Source organism: Hippopotamus amphibius, chromosome 5 (assembly GCF_030028045.1).
Source record: "Hippopotamus amphibius kiboko isolate mHipAmp2 chromosome 5, mHipAmp2.hap2, whole genome shotgun sequence".
Lineage (NCBI taxonomy): Eukaryota > Metazoa > Chordata > Mammalia > Artiodactyla > Hippopotamidae > Hippopotamus > Hippopotamus amphibius.
Genome location: NC_080190.1, coordinates 74,499,321 through 74,514,784, shown reverse-complemented (window position 1 = coordinate 74,514,784; position 15,464 = coordinate 74,499,321). Strand labels below are relative to the sequence as shown.

General features: G+C 38.1%; 1 protein-coding gene and 1 pseudogene across 2 annotated transcripts in view; both read right to left on the bottom strand.

Annotated features, from left to right (window-relative positions):
* ANK3 (ankyrin 3) overlaps window positions 1-15,464 on the bottom strand; it is a 679,472-nt gene that overhangs the window by 650,410 nt on the left and 13,598 nt on the right. The gene's annotated exons all lie outside the window — the stretch shown is intronic.
* LOC130853311 (myosin regulatory light chain 12A-like) lies at window positions 5,554-11,629 on the bottom strand (annotated as a pseudogene).

The following is a 15,464-nucleotide window of genomic DNA, read 5'->3' as shown; positions in this document are numbered from 1 at the left end:
TAAGGGGGAAAAGAAAGAATGAGAAACACTTTGAAGGTCACAGCCGGGGATACCACCTCACTAAAAGACCTAATCAATCTGTCTCCTGTACAATAACAGGAGGTTATAGCTGATGAACTGCAAGTTTCAGACCCTTTTAAAGAAAGAGTCTCTAGGGTAACCTGAAGATAACAGGGGAGACAAATACAGCGAAACTAGAGGAAACTGTAGCCCATGAACCACAGATACAGCAAATAGCAAACACAGCCTAATTTCCAGCAAGATAAACACAAAATTTCACAATAGTCTTATTTATAAGTTCTTTTTATCTGATACATCATATCCAGCTATTAAAAAACATTACGAGGGATACAAAAACGCAAAAAACACAGTTCGAAGATACAAAGCAAGCATCAGCACCAGACTCAGATGATAGAGATGTTCGAACAATTAGGCCAGGAATTGATGAAAGTACAAAGGACTCTAACAGGAAAAGTGAATAGCATCCAAGAACGGATGGGTAATATGTAAAGAGAGATGGAAACTCTCAGAAAGAATCAAAAGTAAATGTTAGAAATCAAAAACACTATAACAGGGCTTCTCAGGTGGTGCAGTGGTTAAGAATCTGCCTACCGATGCAGGGGACATGGGTTCAATCCCTGGGCCGGGAAGATCCCACATGCCACAGAGCAACTAAGCCCATGCACCACAACCACTGAGCCTGAGCTCTAGAACCTGCAAGCCACAACTATTGAGCCCATGTGCCACAACTATTGAGCCCATGTGCCACAACTACTGAAGCCTATGCACCTAGAGCCTGTGCTCCACAACAAGAGAAGCCACCTCCATGAGAAGCCCGCACACTGCAATGAAGAGTAGCCCTCACTTGCTGCAACGAGAAAAAGCCAATGCATCAACAAAGACCCAATGCAGCAAATAAATTAATTAATTTTAAAAATTAATTAAAAAAACACTATAACAGAAATGAAAAATGCCTTTGATGGGCTCATCAGTAGACTGGACACAGAGAAGGAAAGAATCAGTGCATTTAAAGATATCAGTAGAAACTTCCTCAATTGAAATGCAAGGAGAAATAAAAGAATGAAAAATAATGGAACAAAATATTCAAAAACTGTGCGACAATTAGAAGAGGTGTAACATATGCCTAACGGTAAGGCTATAAGGAGAAGAAACAAAGGACAAGAAGACATATTTGAAGAAATGATGGCTGAGAATTTTCAAATACTAATGACAGACACCAACTGACAGATCCAAGAACCTCAGAGAACACCAAATGTGATAAAAACCAAAAAAAAAAATCTACAGCTATATATAGCATATTCAAACTGCAGAAAATCAAAGACAAAGAGAAAAATCTTGACAGAAGCCTGAGGACACACTTTACGGAAAGAAGAACAAAGGATAATAATTATAACAATTTCTATTCAGAAACCATGCAAGCAAGAACAGAGTGGCATGAAATACTAAAGTCCTAAAAGGAAAAACCTACCAACATAAAATTTGTATACAATGAAATTATTCCTCAATAAGAATGAGGAAAAAAGACTTTATCAGACAAATATTAAGGGCGGGGGGGGGTGGTGGTCTTCCCTGGTGGTCCGGTGGTTAAGACTATGTGCTCCCAATGCAGGGGGCCCAGGTTCGTTTCCTGGGCAGGGAACTAGATCCTGCATGCAGCAACTAAGAGTTCACATGCTGCAACTAAAGATCCTGCATCCAGGGGCTTCTCTGATAGCTCAGTGGTTGAGAGTCCACCTGCCAATGCAGCAGACATGGGTTCGAACCCTGGTCCAGGAAGATCCCACATGCTGCAGAGCAACTAAGCCCATGCGCCACAACTACTTAGCCAGCACTCTCGAGCCCACGAGCCACAGTTACTGAGCCCATGTTCCACAAGTACTGAAGCCTGCACACTTAGAGCCCATGCTCTACAACAAGAGAAGCCACCACAATGAGAAGCCTGTGCACTGCAACGAAGAGAAGCCCCTGCTGACCGCAACTACAGAAAGCCCATGCATGGCAACAAAGACCCAACGCAGCCAATAAGTAAATAAATTTTTTTTTTTTTAAAATAGCTATTTGAGTGACTTCCCTGGCAGTCCAGTGGTTAAGACTTCACCTTCCAATGCAGGGGGTGCAGGTTAGATCCCTGGTCAGGGAGCTAAGAGCCCACAGGCCTCAGCTAAAAAAAAACAAAACATAAAACTGAAGCAATATTGTAACAAATTCAATAAAGACTTTAAAAATGGTTCACATCAAAAAAAAAAAACTTTAAAAAAAATAACTATTTAGCCAGTGTCCACAGCCTCTTTCCTAGTGGTGTTTTAGAGAAAAGGATTTGAGCTGCAGGCCTGCCTCCTGCCCTCATTCTCACAAAGCTGCCTTGATCGCGTCCTGCGAGCCACAAGTGCCACGCTGCAGGCCTTCTGCTAGCTTTTGAGACACACGCCTGCTTCAGTGTGCCACAGATGTGTGTAGGCTGAGCCTCCCTCACAGGGGTCTCAGGTCTCTGGGACTCAGCTTGGGCTTTAAATTTGCAGGAAAAGCCTCTGGCTGCTCAGAGAGGCACGGTTCTACCTGTGTATACTGTTGACCCTCCTTCCTGTCCCATGTCAGCCATCATGGAGCCCTGTCTGATTTAGGGGGGAGACATGTAAAAAATGGTAGAAAGTCAGGTTTCTATAATTTGTGAATTTACTATTATGGTTTTTACATTGAATCTTGGAACATTTCAAAGATAATAAAGGTATTTTCCTAATCTTAAAAAAAAAGAGAGAGAGAGAAGGGGAAAAAAAGCAGTGGAAAACAAGAAAGAAATGAAAAACAGGGAAACAAATAGAAAATAATTTAAAATGTGGTAGATATTAATCCAACTATTTAAATATCACTTTAAACATGAATAGTCTCAATACACAAAAGGGACACTATCAGTCTGCATCAAAAAAAAGAAGAACCAACTATATTTTGTCTACAAGAATCCCACTTTAAATGTAAAGACACACATGGATTAAAAGTAGAAGGATGCAGGAAGATATATCATGCTGACACAAATCAAAAGAAAGCTGGTAAAAAAAAAAAAAGAAAGCTGGTGTAGCAATATTAATTTCAGAAAAAGCTAACTTCAAAGCAAAGACAAATATTGGGGATAAAGAGGAGCATTACATAATGATTAAAAGGGCATAACAATCATTAATGTCTGTGTCTAACAACAGAATGTCAAAATATATAAAGCAAAACCTGCTATAACTATAAGGAAAAGTAGATGAATACATTATTATTCAACATTCTTCTATCAGTAATCAACAGATCTAGCAGGCAAAAAATCAGTAAGGACACAGCTGAACTAAACAGTATCATTTAACAATTGGGTCTAGTTGCCACTTACAGAATATTTCAGCAAAATACACATTCTTTTCAAGCTCACATGGAACATTCACCAAAATCGAACATACTTTGAGTCATAAGACACCTTAGCAAACTTAGACAACATAAGTCACACAAAGTATGCTCTCAGATCAGAATGGAATTAAATTAGAAATCAATAACAGAAAGATAGCTGAAAAATCTCAACATACTCCTAAATAACACATGAATCAAAGAAGACATCTCAAGAGAAATTTAAAATATATTGAACTAAGTAAGAATGAAAATGCAACATACCAAAACATATGTAATGCAGTAAAATTTTATAGTATTGAATGCATATATTAAAAAAGAAAGATCTAAAATCAATGATCTAAGCTTCTACCTTAAAAAACTAGAGATATGTCAACAATATAAGTCTAAAACAAGCAGAAGGAAGGAAATAATAAAAGGGCAAAAATCAATGAAATAGAAAACAGGATATCAATAGAGAAAAATCAACAAACCAAAAGCTGTGTCTTTGAAAAAGCCAATAGAATTGATAAAGCTCTAGCCATGCTAACCAATAAAACAAAGATAAGACACAAGTTACTGATGTCATAAATGAAAGAGGAGCCATCACTACATAGTCCGTGGACATCAAAAAGGTAATAAAAGCATATTATGAACAGTTCTATGACTACAAATTTGATAAACTAGATGAAATGGATCAATTTCTTAAAAGATACCTTGAAATCTATCAAAACACACTGGAAGACGTAAGTCTTCTGAATAGGCCTATATCTATCAAATAAATTGAATCAATAATTAATAACCTTCATAAACAGAAATATTAATAACCTTTCAGAGTTGTTTACTTGACATCTACAAAACATTTGAGAAAGAAATGATACCAATTTTCTAAAATCTCTTCCCAAAAATATAAGCAGAGGGGCTTAACTTCTATTTTTCTTAATTCATTTTATGAAGCCAGCATCACCCCAATACCAAAACCAAACAAAGAAATTACAAAAAAGGAAAACTACAAATCAGTATCTCTCATGAACATAGATACAAAAACCCTGAACAAAATATTAGCAAATCAAGTTCAACAATGTATAAAACTAATTACACACCTCAACCAAGTGAGATTTATTCCCGGTTTGCAAGGCTGCTTCAGCATTTGAAAATCGATGAACAGAATGCAGCACATTAACAAGCTAAAGAAGAAAAATTATAGGATCTTATTGAGATGCAGAAAAAAAACACCTGACAAGAGCCAACACTCATTCATGATAAAAACTCTCAGCAAACTAAGTATAGAGGGAATTTCCTAAACTTGATTTAAAAACATCTACAAAAACCCTACAGTTAACATCATTCTTAATGAAGAGAAATCAGCTAATTTCCCCCTTAAGATCAGAAGCAAGGCAAGGATGTCCCCTCTCACCACTCTTATTCAACACTGTACTGGAACTCATAGATACTGTCTTTGTACACAGATGACATGAATTGTTATATAGAAAATGCCAAAGACCATAGAATCAACTAAAAAACAAACAAAAACCTCCTGCAACTAATAAGCAATTATAGCAAGGATGCAGGAAACAAGGTAATTAAACAAAAGTAAATCGCTTTCCTATATACCAGCAGTGAACAACAGGACTTTGAAATTAAAAATATAGGCAGACCTCATTTTATTGCATTTCATTTTATTGTGTTTTGCACATATTTTGCTTTTTACACGGTGAAAATTTGTTGCAACCCTGTCCCAAGCAAGTCTATCAGGGCCATTTGTCCAACAGCATTTGCTCACTTCATGTCTCTGAGTCACATTTTGGTAATTCGTGTGTGTGTGTGCGTGTGGTACTTTTATTTATTTATTTTTTTTGGTAAAGTTTAAATATGGTTCAGAAAAAACTGAGTGAATAACTTTCCCTGAAAAAATATACTGACTGTGTAGACTGCAGTTATTGGGGCAGGAGAGGGGTAGGGGGTAAATTAAATTACCCTATATTCTATTCTGAAAATGACAAAAAGTCCCATTTCCAGGCTGATTATAGAGATGCATGTGCCCCAAATGGTTGAGAATAATTACAACAAGAAAGGTAAAAGCGGTAAAGCTAAGGGAATGCAATAGGCTCTAAGACAAAGTCTCAGAAAAAACCAAAGTGGCAACAAGGAACTTGCAGCTAGAATTTGAAGTTCTTTTCAGTCACCTCTGTCTTTCACTCCATGTTTAAGGATGTGCCTGAATTCAATGTAATTGAAATTTCCCTTTTTGTCAACAGGTGCTTCTCTGTACAGTTCATCCACTTCCTCATCTATAAACCAATCTCCCATCGTGGTCAGTAACTCTCTCAGATAATCCTCCTGAATGGTGCCAGTTGCTCCTTCATCAAAGCAAGCAAAAGCATTTCTGATGACATATTCTGGATCAGTGCCATTTAACTTTTCACTAAACATTGTGAGAAACGGTAAAATTTATGGGACCTGGAGCCTCATTCATCGTGGCATCCAGAGACTCATCAGTTGGATTTTTCCCCAGGGAGGCAAGCATATCACGCAAGTCTTCCTTGTCGATGAAACCATCTCTGTTCTGATCAATCATATTGAGGCCTCCTTGAACTCCTGAATCTATGACTGGTCAAACATGGCGAACACGTTGGAGGTTGCACGCTGGGGGACATTTTGGTAATTCGTGCAATATTTCAAACTTTTTCATTATTATTATATTTGTTATGGTGATTTGTGATCAGTGATCTTTGATGTTTCTATTGCAAAAAGACTACAACTCCCTGAAAGCTCAGATGATGGTTAGCACTTTTTAGCAATAAAGTATTTTTAATTAAGGTAATACATTGTGTTTTAGACATAGTGCTATTGCACACTTAACAGGCTGCAGTAGGGAGTTGCCTATGGTCCAGTGGTTAGGACTCAGCACTTTCACTGTTGTGGTTAGGGAACTAAGCTCCCCAAATCCACAGGGTATGGCAAAAAAAAGAAAAGAAAAAAAGAAACAGACTACAGTAGCGTAAACGTAACTTTTATAGGCATCGGGAAACCAAAAGCTATGTGTGACGTGCTTTATTGCAATATTTGCTGTATTGTGGTAGTCTGGAACTGAATCCACAATATCTCTGAGGTATGCCTGCACACCACCAATTACATTAGCACCAGAAAGAAAGAGTGAGAGGGAGGGAGGGAGGAAGAAAAGAAGGATGGACAGCGAACTTAGGTATAAACCTAACAAAATATGTACAAGATAAATATAAAGAAACAGCAAAACTCCGATGAAAGAAAGCAAAGAAAATCTAAATAAATGGAGAGGTATTTCATGTTCACAACAAGAAGACTTAACATTATTAAGAAGTCAACTCTTCCAACTTGATCAAGAGATTCCACACAATCTCAATCAAAATCCCAGCAAAGTTTATGTGGAGAGGTAAAAGACCCAGAATAACTAACACAGTATCGGTCAGTGGACTGACACTACCCGACCTGAAGACTTACTATAAAAGTACAGTAATCAAGACAGTGTGACATTGGTTTAAAAAAAGAAAGAAAAAAATACAAATAGTTCAATAGAATAGAATAGAGAGCCCAGAAATAGACCCACACAAACATATCCATGCAATCTTTAACAAAGGAGGAAAAGTGATTTAATGGAGAAAGGACAGTCTTTTTCAACAAATGATACTGGAATACTGGACATCCATTTGCAAAAACACGAATTTAGACACAGACCTTACACCTTTCACAAAAAAATTAACTCAAAACGGATCACAGACCTAATTATAAAACATAAAACTTTAAAACCTCTAGGAGATAACAGGAGAAAATTTAAGTGATTATGGATTCGGCAATGAGTGTTAGATATAACATTAAAGACACAATCCACGAAAGAAAAATTTTAATTGGATTCCACTAAAATTAAAAACTTCTGCTCTATGAAAACAGCATTAAAAGAATGAAAGGACAAACCAAAGACCCGGAAAAAATGTTCGCAAAGCACATATCTGATAAAGGACTTCTATCCACGTTATGCAAACAACTCTTAGAACTAAACAATAAGAAAACAAACAATCAAAAACTGGACTAATGATCTGAACAGGCCCCTCACCAAAGAAGATACACAAATGGAAAATAAGCATCTAAAACGATGGTCAGCATCACATGCCATTAGGGAATTCTGATTAACACAACAATGTGAAACTATTGCACATGCACTAGAATAGCTAAAAACCCAAAACACTGACAACACCTAGTGCTGACAAGCATGTGGAGCAACAGCAACTCTCATACAGTGCTGGTGGGAATGCACAGTGATACAACCACTTCGGAAGACAGCAGCTTCTTACAAAGCTAAATACAGTCTTACCGTTTAATCCAACAATTATGCTCCTTGGTATTTACTTAAATAAGTTAAAACTATGTCTACACAAAACCTACACATGAAGGTTTCTAGCAGCTTTATTTTTATTTTTGTGGCTGTGTTGGGTCTTTGCTGCTACGTGCAGGCTTTCTCTAGTTGTGGCGAGCAGGGACTACTCTTCATTGCAGTGCACGGGCTTCTCATTGCAGTGGCTTCTCTCATTGCAGAGCACAGGCTCCAGGTGCACATGCTTCAGCAGTTGCAGTGTACGGGCTCAGTAGTTGTGGCACACGGGCTCAGTAGTTGTGGCTTTGGGGCTCTAGAACACAGGCTCAGTAGTTGTGGTGCACGGGCTTAGCTGCTCTGTGGCATGTAGGATCTTCCCGGACCAGGGATCAAACCCATGTTCCCTGCGTTGGCAGGCGGATTCTTAACCACTGTGTCACCGGGGGAGTCCCAGTAGCTTTATTTATAATTGCTGAAACTTGGAAGCGGCCGAGGTGTTCTTCAGTGGGTGAAGAGACAGATAAACCATAGGGCATCCATACAATGGAATATTCTTCAGCACTAAATAGAAATGAGCTGTCAAGCCATCGGAAGACGTGGAGGAACTTTAAATGCATATTACTAAGTGAAAGAAGCCAGTCTGAAAAGGCTACATACCGTATGATTCCAGCTATATGACATTCCGGAAAAGGTAAAACTATAGACACTAAAAAGACCAGTGGTTGCCAGGGGGTTCGGGGAGGGAAGAAAGATAAATAAGTAGTGCATGGGGGCTTTTTTGGTATGATACGGTAATAGAGGATACAGACATTATATAATTGTCAAAACCCATGGAACCACGCAACATAAACAGTGCACACTAATGTAAACTATGGGTTTTAGCTGATAATAACGTATCAATATTTACTCATCAATGGTAACAACTGTACCATGCAAATGTAGGATGTTAATAACAGGGGAAACTGTGTGTGGGGTTGCGGGAGAGGGAGATCTCTTCACTTTCTACTTAATTTTTCTATAAACCTAAAACTGCTTTAGAAAATAAAGTCTCTTGGACTTCCTACGTGGCGCAGTGGTTAAGAATCTGCCTGCCAATGCAGAGGACACAGGTTCGATCCCTGCCCCAGGAAGATCTCACATGCTGCAGAGCAACAGGGCCCATGCGCCACAACTGTTGAGCCTGTGTGGCACTGCTACTGAGGCCCGCATGCCTAGAGCCTGCGCTCTGCCACAAGAGAGGCCACCACAATGAAGAGTAGCCCCCGCTCGCCACAACTAGAGAAAGCCTGTGTGCAGCAATGAAGACCCAACACAGCCGATAAAATAAATAAATTTATTTTTTTTAAAAAAGAAAAAGAAAAAGTCTCTTAATTTAGAGGTCATATTCAAAGGATGGGCATAAAGTACAAGAGACCTTTCCCAGGTGGTCAAATATACAAAGAGAATGATTTGAACAAAAGCGCAGAGACAAGGAATATGTTTGGGTAAGGGCAAGAGGATACACTCTGAGGACTTTCTGTTCTTTCTAAAGCCAGAATAAAAATTATTTTAGATACTACAATTAAAGAGATATATTGACAATTTACAAAATTTATTCTTAAATGGTAGTTCTGTATATTTGCAACTCTGCTCTAACAGAGATATTATGATATTTGTTTCTATGATATTTCTTTCTTTGCTTCTTTCTTTCTTTTTAATCCAAAGCTTTGCAATGGCTTTTGGCCAAAAGACATTAAGGTTCTGATTTGAAGATCACAAGAATGAAATCTGAGGACCATGTTGACCAAATCAGCTTGGCTTTACTCCTTAACAAAAGACCGGCCCTAGGACAGGAAATACCAGAAAAGTTTAAGTACAAATTAAAATAAATCTAGCTCCAACATTAGTAATTTATCTTGAATGGTGAGTTAGAAATGTCATATTTTCCTCCAAAGAATCACACACTTCTGTTACTTATGATACATAATCACGTATTCAAGTATTTGGTGCACCCATTGCAAAACATGAATAATGCCACAAAAACAATCTTTACCAAGAGTCATTAGTACTATATCCCATTACAATTTTATTTTAACACCAAAATCTAAGAAAGTTAGAAAATGTCATTTTAAATATTGAATTTAACTTCTTTACTAACTTTCTTGCCATCTCGTAAGGGGGAATGAAAAAAAGTGTGAAAAAAGTGAAGGCTGCAATTTGAGTACAGAATCTCACAAACAGAGCAAGCATTTGAAAGAACAAACTTTGTATTGCCAAAGTAAATTATGTGATTCAATATTGCTAAGGAAGAACATTTCAAACTTGGTAAGGACAATTTTGTGGATCTCTAGCCAGGAAAGTAAGTCTCAAACTTCCACGCAGGTCATGGATTGTTCTCCACAGTCTCTTACAATTTCACATTCGTCAATACCAAAGGGAAAAAAACGCAGAATGAACATTTCCATGTTGAACCATAATTTAATAACAGATTACACAACTGTGGCCAGAAGTATAAGGTGTAGCAATGTAATGTGAGTAGCTGAGCTCCTAGGACAATTATAAAGAGCAGAGACCACCCAAAGTTTCTTATCCAGCCAGTGATTTATAACGCTGTCAGGTATTAGTGCCTCCACACTTCATCCCTTAAGCATCTTTCTCAAAAGCTGGCATTCCACTTTACCGTTACACTGACCAAAAATTTATGATCACAAAGTTAAACAATGTGAGGCCAGTTTTCACCAATTACACTGGCAAAGGTAAAAAAGAAAGTAATAATACTGTCTTGTGGGAAGGTCAGAAAGTAGGCCCTCTTGTATACTTGGGTGAGATATAAATTGGTATAAGCCATCATCTGAAGGAAGATGTGGCTGTACTTAAAAAATAAAAGGGACCTAAAAATGTCTACAGGGCTTCCCTGGTGGCACAGTGGTTGAGAATCCGCCTGCCAATGCAGGGGACATGGGTTCGATCCCAGGCGGGGAAGATCCCACATGCTGTGGAGCAACTAAGCCCATACGCCACAACTACTGAGCCTGCACTCTAGAGCCTGTGTGCCGCAACCACTGAAGCCCATGTGCCACAACTACTGAAGCCCAGGCACCTAGAGCCCGTGCTCCACAACAAGAGAAGCCACCGCAATAAGAGGCCTGCGCACTGAAATGAAGAGTAGCCCCCGCTCACCCCAACTACAGAAAGTCCACGTGCAGCAACAAAGACCCAAGGCAGCCAATAAATAAATAAATAAATAAAAATGTCTATATCTTTTGTGCATGTTCCACTTCTGGCAACATTATAAGGCCTCCATGGTCCTGGAGGTGAGGAGTTATTGATCCCTCAGTCTTTAGGGCAATGAAAAGAGCCTAGTATGGCCACAACCCCATAAGGCCACCTGCATCTGGAAGCTGCCTGGTCCTTTGACCCCAATGGGCCATATTACAAAAAAAGGTTCAGAAGCATAGTAACTGATGTCTCTATACTGAACATGTATTACTTATGCAATAAAAACAATAATAAATATACATGAAACTTTTAAACATAACAATAAAAAGAACTATGAACCAAGCACTGAGCTTTACAATTTAGTGCTTGCAACAACTCTATGGTACTACGTATTATGCCTATTTTCAAGATAAGAAAGCTAAGATGCAAGTCAGTGAGCTCTAGGGAAGGGAATTCAGATATGTCTGTGTACTACAAATTTTCAAAACTTCGTATTTTCCCAATGCCTCACCATCCTCACAAATAGGCCATGAATAACCCACCCAGGTGACAGGCACCCCAGTGCGATAAGGCTGGTCCCTGCCACAGCGAGTTTCCCTTCTTGTCCACCCTTAACTGTGACCTAGTGACATTCAAACACACCAAGGAAATCCCCTCATGCCTTTGGTTTGCGTCATCCATCTTGACCTCTCGGAACTCCTTCCACATGTCCCTCTGCGTGTCATGCCATGCCCCACTCTCCTAAGGACTTGTAAATGTGATACACTGCTTTCACTTTCATAGACCTTTCTGTGGTGTTATTCCACAATTGCGTGCAACTGATCAGCAAAAAAAAAAAAAAAAACTTTTCAAATAGCATCATCATTCCTTACAACACAGTCTGACACTTAAAACCCTTCATCTTCATTACTATTCTACACAAAATATTTGCAATGAATAGTTTGAAAGAAAGTTACCAAGCGACTGAGAGACTGACATTAAATGAGTGAGATTTGCATGATTTTTTGCTTTGGAGCAAAAGGAAGTGGGTTTGTTGGCACTATGTTTCTGATTTTTCAGGAATGAACAACATTTGCTCTTATAATTTAAAAAAAAAGTTATTTTAAAAAATTTAAACTTTAATCAAAGGCAAAGCAATAATTAAAAATGGGAGGAGTCAATGAGGCAAGGACATTACTTAAATAGAAATAAAAAGGATGAGGCTAAAGCCACCTCAATTTTGGGCATGAAACAGCGAGGAAAATAAGCAGTCTTAATTCCACTCTCTAAAAATATGGTTATGCTATCAAAATCCAAGCAAAAATTCTATGTAGCTCCAGCTCAGTGTTAAGTGTAATGTCTATACAGTACAGCTGTGCACAGGAACAAAAAAAATCTTAATTAGCCCTGAGAAAAATTCCACAAGTAGAGATACCAAGACATTTTAGAGAGTGGAATTCTGTGACTATGTGAGTAAAAAACATCTGTAAGTACAATAAATGAGAGTATAAAAACTTATGCAAGTAAAAGCCAAGAGAATAAAGCTTTCTGCTTTTCCTTTAACTTAAAATTTTCTTTCCTTGATTTTGTTTTGCTTTATTGAATTTTTTATTACAAATTACATGCTCATTTTATCAAGCAAAAAGAAAATCTAATGATTCCCCCTCCCCTCAAAACTCCATCCCCCTGAGGTAACCAAATCCATTAAAGACCTATGTTCAGACAAATACTTTGTCCTTTTTCTTTGTTTTCAAAACTGGATTGTACTAGACTCACAAGAAATAATGCACATCCTTCCAGTTTACTATGTGTAGCCCCAACTCATTAATTATCTTAATCATATTCCATACAACAGAAAACCATAATACATTCAACCAGTTCTGTTAAGGTAAATTTAGTTTGTTTTCCAATGTTCTTGCTTTACAAACATTGTCGTAACACATATTCCTATAAATATGTCCTTACATATGGATGCTTTAACTTCTATAGCACAGATTCCTAAAACTGGGTTGCTGGAGCAAAGAGTAAGCATGTTTTTGTTCTATTTTAATACTGTGCCTAAGTTGCACACCTCCCCACCTCAAAAAAAAAAGTTGTACTATTGACACTCAACTCAGCAATATTTGAAAGAGACCATATCCTCAACACTTGAAAGAGGATTTTTTTTTGCCAGTCTAATAGATAAAATGCTATCAAATAGATATAGTCATTTTAATCTCCTATGACTTGTGAATTTAATGTCTTTCACATGTTTACTGGCCAGCTGCTTTTCACCTTCCATGAGGGTCTACTCACACAGTTGATGATTTTTCCTTTCGGTACTTTGTCCTTTTCTTCACAGTGCCTAAGAGCTCTTTGCATACTAGAGATATAATATCTTGTCATATTACTATAAACACATTTTCCTAATCTTTCTTCTGACTTCAATTATGATGCCACTTGCTACATTACTTGGTTATAAATTTTGCAAACCAATCAAAAGAATACAGCATTAGATTGAGGGTTAAAAGAAGCAGACAATGGTGCTTTTTGCTTTAAACATGAGATTTCTGGACTCTTCACAGACTTTAGCTACTACTTATCATAAGCAAGAAGGAAAGAAGTTAGCTTTATTTTATCATCAACAGATTATGTCAATAAACCCCGTTTCTAAAAGCCACTTTAAAGAAAAAATCTGGACAATTTTCCACCATTTTACCATAAGAGAAAGAGAGAAGAGGAAATTTAAGCAAAAGAATGTAATGTTCTTTTACAAAAGAGAATTTATGAGAACAGTCCATTCCTTACTAGGATAATAAGCTATAGAAATGCATATGTTAGTTTACATTATCACAGATATTATACACACACAGTAAACTCAGTATTATTGGTAGATGCTGAAAAGATAGTAGCTTCTGTGTCAGGCACTATGCTAAGTACTTTCCATGGAGGGTCTCATTTAATTCCCTCAACAACCCTATGAGATCTGCACCTTCATTAAAAGATGAGGAAAAGAGTCTCTGAGAAGTTAATTTCACTTGCCCAAGGTATATAGCTACTGTAAAATCCAAATACTACACTATTTAGCAGAAAATGGGTGCAAACCTTCCAAAAGACAAAAATATTATTAGATATCACATATGCATACTGTTGCCAGATTTCTGACACATTTCTAAAATCTTACCATATACTTACCTACATTTCACTTAAATATGAATATCTTTTGAAGGTTTCTGAATTTCAAAGTAACCTCAACACTGTTCTTATAGGAGACCATGTTGGCAAACACAGTCCAACTGACAAGTCTCTTTTTGTTCAATAGCCATGAACAGAGCATCAGATGTGCTAGATTCTAGACAGAGAAAGGCAGATAAGAAAATGGAGGGGGAAAAGGATCAATCAGCCCTCTAGAAGCCCACTGTTCAGTTAGGGAAGAATGGGTAAATAGTCCCAATAAAATGTGATAAATGCCATGACTGCCAAATGTACATGAAGTGCTACACACTACAGAAGACAGAGTGTCACTATCTGCAGAAGTGTAGGAAGTTTGTCTAGAAGAGGGGATACTTGAGCTAGGTATTGAAGGATTTGTAGGGATTTTCCAGGAAGAGAAAAATGAGAATGGCACAAACTAGCAGAGAGAAAACTTGTACAAAGACATGGACAAATGCAAAGGCACAGTCCATTCAGGGAAAGGTTGGAGAAATAAGTTTAGCATGGTCACAAAGTCAGATGTTTCAGGAAAAAGATGAAGGGATAGAATGTCCCTGGTGGCACGGTGGTTAAGAATCTGCCTGCCAATACAGGGGACACAGGTTCCATCCCTGGTCCAGGAAGATCCCACATGCCACAGAGCAACTAAACCCGTGCACCACAACTACTGAGTCTGTGCTCTAGAGCCCATGAGCCACAACTACTGAGCCCATGCACCACAACTACTGAAACCCATGCACTCTAGGGCCTGTGTGCCTCAACTATTGAGCCTGCATGCTGCAACTACTGAAGTCCACGCACTGCAACAAAGAGTAGCCCCCACTTACCGCAACTAGAGAAAGCCTGCGCACAGTAACGAAGACCCAATGCAGCCAAAAAAAAAAAAGTAAGGATAAAAATGGTAAGTTGTATTGGGGCAAGATGTTTGGACTTTACCTTATTTATGATGGATAACCATAAAAGGTTTTTAAATAGGAGAATGACATCATATCTGTGTTTTGTAAAGGTAAGTGGGGAGGCCAGCTGTCCATTAGAAGACAGTGTGGAAGCAAGGAGACAATTTTGGCAACTGTTCAAATGGCTTAGGTGAAAGATGGTGAGGGCCAGAACCAAAGCAGCGGCACACAGTAGAGAGGGCTGGATTTAAAAGTCACGTAGGAGGCAGAATTGAAAGTATTTGTAACTCATTACTTGAGAGGGAAAGAAAGGTCTCATTAATGACTCAGGTTTCTAATTTAAGCAGTGATCACAAATAGATAAAAGGCTTCTTCAGGATTCCTTGTAAATGTGTATTAGGTATTTACTCATCCCTCCAGAGTCTTCATCAATTTCTGAGTAAACTTACAGCTTAGACTTAGCTCACTGGAAGGTT